This window comes from Falco peregrinus, chromosome 4 (assembly GCF_023634155.1).
Source record: "Falco peregrinus isolate bFalPer1 chromosome 4, bFalPer1.pri, whole genome shotgun sequence".
NCBI lineage: Eukaryota > Metazoa > Chordata > Aves > Falconiformes > Falconidae > Falco > Falco peregrinus.
The window spans coordinates 120,296,962-120,304,429 of NC_073724.1; the positions used below are offsets into that span (position 1 = coordinate 120,296,962).

Here is a 7,468-nt window from a genome sequence, read left to right on the forward strand (position 1 = left end):
GGAAAAGAATATGTCTCTTAATTTCTGAGATGAATTAGCATTCTTATTTTCATAAATGACCCAGAGAATATTGCTGAGCTTGAACCATTATGGGGAAGTTCCAAATCCCATTTGTGCTACTGCAAAGAAAGATGAAGGGAGAATCTGAATGAGCATCCTGGAACTTGTATTAGCCTGGGTAGCAAAGTAAAGGAAATACAGCTTCTCTGGAAGTGCAGAAAAAAAGAAAGATTAATGCCCAGGGTAATTCTGAAAAATTGAAGGAATGGTCTGCAAAAACCCCCCACCAATATAATTTGCATTCAGGATGGGAAAACTGGGGATGGATAGCAGGAAACAGCGGAGAGGTGACAGTGGTGTTTATAAACTGCACAGCAGTCATGGGTGTTGTGATGCTGAGAGGAGGGACATCGCTCTGGGATGCACCCAGAGCAGCTTTCCCTGTGAGACACGTGCGATTGCTCTACAAGAGATGAGATCTGATCACTGACTCAGTTCCTGAGCTTTTCCATTTTTACCTTCTGGTGGATTTTAAGAGAAACTGAACTCTTAAGTATTTAGATTTCAACTCTGTCAGGTATAAAGTGAGAAACACAGCATCTGTATTAACTTTGTGAGTGGTACTGGAAATGCTAGGTGTTTTATGAATGGTTAATTGTGTGTCTGTCTCTCTGGTAAGGATGGCTATCACGCTTCAGACAAAAAGGCTTTCAAAGTTGATTGACAATCAAGCCTGGAAGGAGACTTTTTTTGGTTGTTGTTCCATGGGAAATTCCAGGAAAAAGAATTGCTTTACTATGTGTGACAGAGGGACTCCAGCTGGAGAGGGGGAGGTATTTCCATGAGAAGATTGCTAGCTATGATGTATGCTGATCCCAGCTCCCAAAGCTGTAAGTGGGCATCAAAGCTCATTGATGGCTGAGCTAGAAGGGTTGTAAACAGAAATGGTTGTGGGCTGATAATCTTAGGTAAATCAGAATGATTCAAGGACTGTGAAATGTAGAAATTAAATCCCACAGAGTTCAAGTATTCAGCTGAGTTGTAATAGTCAGTTGTTATTATAAATGGTAATTAGCACAAGTAAAGGACATCGTGTGCTGCTGCCACAGGTGGCCTTGGGTCTAAATAGATCTGTCCCACAGGTGTTTTTTTTTAATTTCATTTTAATTGGTGCTTTTATTCTAGATGAGGTCTGTCTGGCCAGACAGAACATCTGTAGAAAAAGACCTGAGGTCCTAGTGAGTACAAGTTACCCCAACATCACCAGAGGACCTTTGGGGGGTGCTGGGGGCATGCAGGCTGTGCAGGGCAGTGGTTCCCCAACAGTTCAGCACAGGTGAGACCATGTCTGGGCAACTCCAGTCTGGGTCTCCCAGAACAACAGGCAGTGACAGGCTGCGGGTGCTGGAGCCTGGGCTATGTGGGTTTTTATTACCAAGTTGTCCACTTTGATGCATACCTCAACTACATGTATTTCATCCACACCTTCTCCACCATCAAATCTGTTGCGCTTGTGGCTGTGGCTTTTGACATGTCTGTTGTGACCTACAGCCCCTGAGGCATACATCCCTTCTGACAATCTCCATGGCATCAAGACTGGTGTGGGGTTGACTATTCAGGTGGTACTTCTGGTGTTCCCGGTCTCCTTTCTCCCAAAGATGCTGCAATATTGCTGGGTCAGTGGCCTCTTGCACTCTTTCTTGTCTATACCAGGATATCATCAGTGTGGCTCAGTCACATTTGTGTGACATATATGAGATAGCAGCATTTATGGCTTAAGTGTTTGCTCTTTCCTCAATGGCTTTAGACTCACTGTTACATGTTCTGTTGTACAATCATGATCCTTAAGATTGTCTTGAGTATTGCATCCAAGAAGGAGCGGTCCAGGACCTTGAACACTTGTATCTTTCACATCCATGCTGTCCTAATCTTCAACATCGCACTAATCAGTCTGTCTGTGATTCACCAGTTTGGGGAAAAACTCTTCTCCCACTGTTCACATCCTCATGGCCAACATCTGCTTGCTGGTCCCACCATGATGACCTGATTGTGTACAGTGTGAAAACCAAATGGATCTGTACCCGGACCACCAGCAAGCTGCAAGAAGCCAGGTGTGACTCCATAGTCAAGGTGTGAGCTGCATTGAAGCTGAGGGGTCTGACCGTGATTGCACGGGTGGGTGGGTAAGGCCTTGCAGGCAGCAGTGGAGTCACACAGCTCAGAAAGGCAATGAGGATGATGTTCAAAGTTTAAGGGGCAAACTCATCACCTGGTGCCACCTTGAATAACTGCTAAGACCTGGGCAACAAAATTCCAGTTGAAAGATGTGCCATTTTTATGGTCAGATGCAGCTTCTTGCATTGCATACACAAAATGTTATTAATTAGAAGAAATGCATTGTTGTGGTTTAACCCCAGCCAGCAACCCAGTACCACGCAGCCGCTTGCTCTCTCCCCCCCGACCCAGAGGGATGGGAAGGAGGATCGGAACGGAATGTAAAACTCAAGGTTGAGATAAGAACAATTTAATAGGTTAAAGCAATAATTCTGAGTGATGTAACTGCATAAATATTTCAACCAAGCATAAATTTGCCTATTGATTTTCCTCTTACAATAATGTCTAACGGAGAATGATGTTCTCTCTGCTTTCTTTGGTTGAATAAAAAAGGAAGGAATAAATGCTTCAATAAAGTTTAAAATGTTGCAGCAGAGTACTGGATGTATTCACCAATATTATGCTAGCAATATCAGCTATTCGTATCAGTTAATTAGGGAACACAGCCATCGTAAGGATTGGAAAGGGGATTATCGGTAAGAACAGTTATTCTCAGGGGGTACAAAGGAGAGTTAAAGATTAACCAGCGGAAGAGAATCACGAAAGAGGCAGTTTTAAGAACCAGGTCTGTTGGTCTGCAGAGGAGCTGACAAGGGAGATCCCTGAGGTGGGATTCCTGCTGGATGAATCATCTCAAACAGACTGGATAAGCTGTGAGACCCACCATGAGGATGGGTTTGCCATAGGCCTGCCTGGGGTTTCATGCACAAAAGTAAAGGTATATATCTGCATCATGAGGCTGATGTTTCTAGGGCATGCCAAACCATGTCAAATACCTACAAAATTTTGGTATTTTGGCAAATTAAGAACTGGGGGTCTTCTTTACTTAGCAATGCAATGCATGCATGATTAATGAATGAATTTACCCTGTATTTGTATTTCTGTGGTAAACAAACAAACAAACAGGATTTGGAGAAGGGAGAAGTTCATTTCACTGTCTGGCACTCAGATGTCCCCATTCCACCAGCATTTTATACCCATTATGTGATGGTGTGAGCCTCCGGGCGCCTTTCTGAGCAAAGGCGTCTGCCATCTGCTGGCATGTGCCGTGGGAAGGCTGAACCATACTTCACATTTTTTTTCCTCAAGACCCTGAAAGAATAAGCTGATGCACAGCTTTGTGGGACAGAGATAGTAAGGTAAGGACAAGACATACATGGTCAAGACCCATCCTTGGAAAGCATTAGCAGTCTACTAATCACGTGCCTTCAAGGCAAAGAGGAATTCCTTGGGCTCTGGTTGCTCATGGGCACTTTCATTCACTTCAGGTTAGACATTGAAGGCAGAAGTGGATTAATACATGGAGTTCTCTGTCCTGAATTTCAAAGATCTATGAATTTCAGAGAGTTGTTTTATCACCCTGAGTTCTCTGCTACTCATCACATGGCCCTGACTTACATGACCAATCCTGCTGTTTTAGGATTGTGAGATTTCTCATTACCATGCTGATGGCAACTGGGGAGTTTCTTGCATCTGCTTCTGATGGGGATGGTGAAATGAAGGATTTTCTAGTCCATATCTGGGAGAGACTTCCAGACTAAAGTGGGGTCTGTCCCCTTCCCTTCCCCATCCCAGCAGAGCTTCAAAATGTCTTTGGGAAATCTAGGCTACCCAGGGATACCTGCTGGTCGCGAGCACTGGCTTCCCACTTTCCCCTCCCAATACACTCTGCTGCAGCTGCTTCTCCTGGCCCTGTGACCCACTGCTCCACCTTCTCCTTTCCACCCACCCAGCACTCCATCAGGCAGAAAGGGATGGAGAGCTGGGAGTGCAGATGCATGCCCAGCAGAAGGAACGAGGCAGGCTGCAAGCTGGTTTGATTGAGAGCCACAATAGTGGGATGATATCTCAGTTTGTCTGGGCTCCCTTCCCTGCGAGTGAAAATAGGGGAAGAGGTAGGGAGCACAGTTCATAACAGAAAAAAACCCCGAGTTTCCCTAAAGCACTTTATTTCTCTGGAACCCCAAAGTGTTTTACAACATCACTCCCATACACATCGGGGAAGTGTGCTTGAGATACTGACTCCCAATTAAGTAATAAATTTAATTAAAAATGTATTTTGTAGACTCATATATTGAAATCCAGCAAAGGAATTTACCAAAGTTCGCAATCTGGTGCAAAAGCTTGGCAAAGGACCCAGGAATCCAGCCCCCTCCAGCTCCAGTTGCTGTTATTTGTTGTGCTTTCTTTCTGTAGAACCCAAAAGCATATGAGGCAGGTGACAAGCTGGGACTAACACTGATTTTATGCAATATGCTGTTTCTGTCAGTACCTGCCTTACCTCTTTCCTCGCTCATTCTCACCACATGTTGCATGACAGCAGGCTACCGTTCCTGCAAAGCAAGGAAGGCTTGCACAGCATCCAGGGCGACAAGGCTGTTTGCTGATGACTGCATTGCACCAATATGAAAGGGTGATCCATGAAGCTGTGCAGAGCAAAGCAGAGTGGAAGATCAACACCCCACAGAGTACATGATCTCAGGGAATGACCGTGTGCCAGGGAGGCACGACAGCCACTGAATTTTAAAGCAAAGTCAGAAGCAATTGTCTAAGGCGGAGCATGGCTGGTGGTAGGAAAACTGTGCAATCCTGGCACAGGGTGTGATATGGAGAAATAGTGTGAAATGGGGACAATGGACATGGATTGTGATTGTATATATCTGCCCAGGAATGTGGGTATGGTGACTAGTCATGGGTGCGGTGTCTGGTCACATAGGCACACAGCTTTGAGGAGACAACTACAGTTTTGAGGAGACGCCTGCCCCTCTTCCTCTAACAAAGGGGCTATTTAAAAAAGAATGAGAAAAGGATAAGAGATATTCCAATGCTATCTAGAGGGAGGGAGTGCTAAGTCTCCTTGCTGGAGAAGATGGGATGGTCACAAGAACATGAATCACCTACAAACCTGCAAGAACACCACATTGCAGGCAAAGGACTGATAAGCTAATTAACATACGAAGAGAGAGTAAGCGGGTTTAGGTAACGAATATGTATAGGTGTTAATTGAATACTCATTTGTTTTATTGTATAAATGTGAGATGGTTCGTCACTTCGGGCATGCAGGCTTGTGGAGGAGCGATCCCCCGTGCATCTGCGCGCAATAAACATACCTACTTTATAACTTTCGAGTTATAGAGTCTAATTCCGCACGTCAGGTGTACCCAGGGGAGCTCAGAATCCTCAGTGTTTGCTCATGTCAGAGCACAAGGATTGTCCTGCTGCATGATGGGGTGGAGGGACATTTGCACTGCAGCTGGGTGAAATACAATCCAGCAGTGCTGCCTGAGTGTAGTCTGCCCTACACTGTGTCACATCTTCGTGTTCTGGTCTCAGCTGGCCACATCTGCTGCCAGATGTGCACTGAACAAGCCCATATCCTGCAGTGACCCAATGTGCACTGGGTTTGTGCATGCAGAGTCCTCTCTGTACATGCCAGGGACTGCTGCAGCTTTTCTCCTTGGTGCTGCCTTGGAACTTCTGTCTGTGTTTCCTCTTCCTCTACAGGGTGCTCAGCCCTACCAAGAAAGTGATTTGCAGTATTTCTGGGAAAATAACAAAGCTACCTATGAGGGCAGCATCAGTCAAGCTAGTCAAAACATGAAGAAGAGTCATGAACCTTTCACAGATGATGGGTGGTCAGGGCTAGGTCTCCAGCTGCTTTGACTAGCAATAACCTGGTGATGACAGCAGAAGATTTTGCTGATAGTCTTTTTCTCCTTTGAAGGCACATCCTGGCCCTTTTCTTGGGAATTATACATGACAGGCAGCATGAGGGCGTCAGGCAGGCTGTCAGCTTTTTAGAGCCAGGCTGTTATCTCCTGCATGAAATATTAATTGAGGTGGAGCCTGAGAAACTGTCCTGCAGGTAGGTGCTGCAAGTGGCATACCCTTCTGGTCAGAGAAAAGTCCTGGAGCCAAAGTAGCAGCATTTACACCACAAACCCTGCCTGGAAAATGGTGTTTCTCATCTCAGAGCCTAAAGATGCAGCTTGGAGTGGCCTGGGGGAGTTTCTCCCAGCTGCAGAATTTTACCTTCTAGTTCAAATCAGGCACCTCAGCCACAAAAACCCACCAAATGACAGCTAGTGCAAACAACTCACCAGCTCCCGTGACAGCCAGGATTGAGGATATCTGCCTCTGAACCTGAAGGGATGCTTGCAGAGATGGGCAGGGAAGTGGTGATATTTATACCCTACCCCTGAGGCCCCATGGGGCTCATGTGTAGCTGGGAGCAGCATCTGGTCTGTGCTTCTTGGAGAAACATGATGAAAATACAAAATTCATGGGGTTTTGAGTGGAACACCTTTAATGTGAGCTGCCAGGTGAGACCTTCCATTGAAATTATGGCATGGGATGGAGCACATAAGGCCATTGGTGTGCTGTGTCACCTCCTTTACAGGGGAATTGAGATGAGGTGGGGTGGCTAAAGACATACAGATGAGTGATGCTGACCTCCTCCAGCCAGCCCTACAGATGACACAGGATCTGCTGCTATCACTGCCTCTAGCCTTGCTCTGCCTGCCTCTGTGGGTGGTCAAACACTGCTGCTTCAAGCACCAGGGTGATTAATACGGTAAATGTGTGTGCTCTCTGCAGCAGGCTTTCATTGCCGTTCCTAGTGTGAATACTCAGCATTGGTTTGTACCCTGTGAGGACTCTCTTTGGGGGCATAAAAAGAAAATCCAATATTAACCAAGAGTGGGAATGGTCAACAAGTGGGGTGAACAGAATGAGGTTGTGGGGGAAACTAATAAAAGTATGGAGAAAGTCAAACCTGGGTACCTTAAATTAAGCACTAAATCTAGAGTTAGTTGCTGAAATAAAACCAGACAGACTTCTTTCTTCCTTTCTTCCTTCCTTCCTTTCTTCCTTTCTTCCTTTCTTCCTTCCTTCCTTTCTTCCTTTCTTCCTTTCTTTCTTTCCTTCTTTCTTTCTTTCTTTCTTTCTTTCTTTCTTTCTTTCTTTCTTTCTTTCTTTCTTTCTTTCTTTCTTTCCTTCTTCCTTCCTTCCTTCCTTCCTTCCTTCCTTCCTTCCTTCCCTTCCTTCCTTCCTTTCCTTCCTTCCTTCCTTCCTTCCTTCCTTCCTTCCTTCCTTCCTTCCTTCCTTCCTTCCTTCCTTCCTTTCTTTCTTTCTT

The 7,468-nt window shown here is 45.4% G+C and overlaps 1 pseudogene; it reads left to right on the forward strand.

Moving 5' to 3' along the window:
• Positions 1-862: 862 nt before the first annotated feature.
• On the forward strand, positions 863-7,468 carry LOC129784361 (olfactory receptor 51H1-like; annotated as a pseudogene).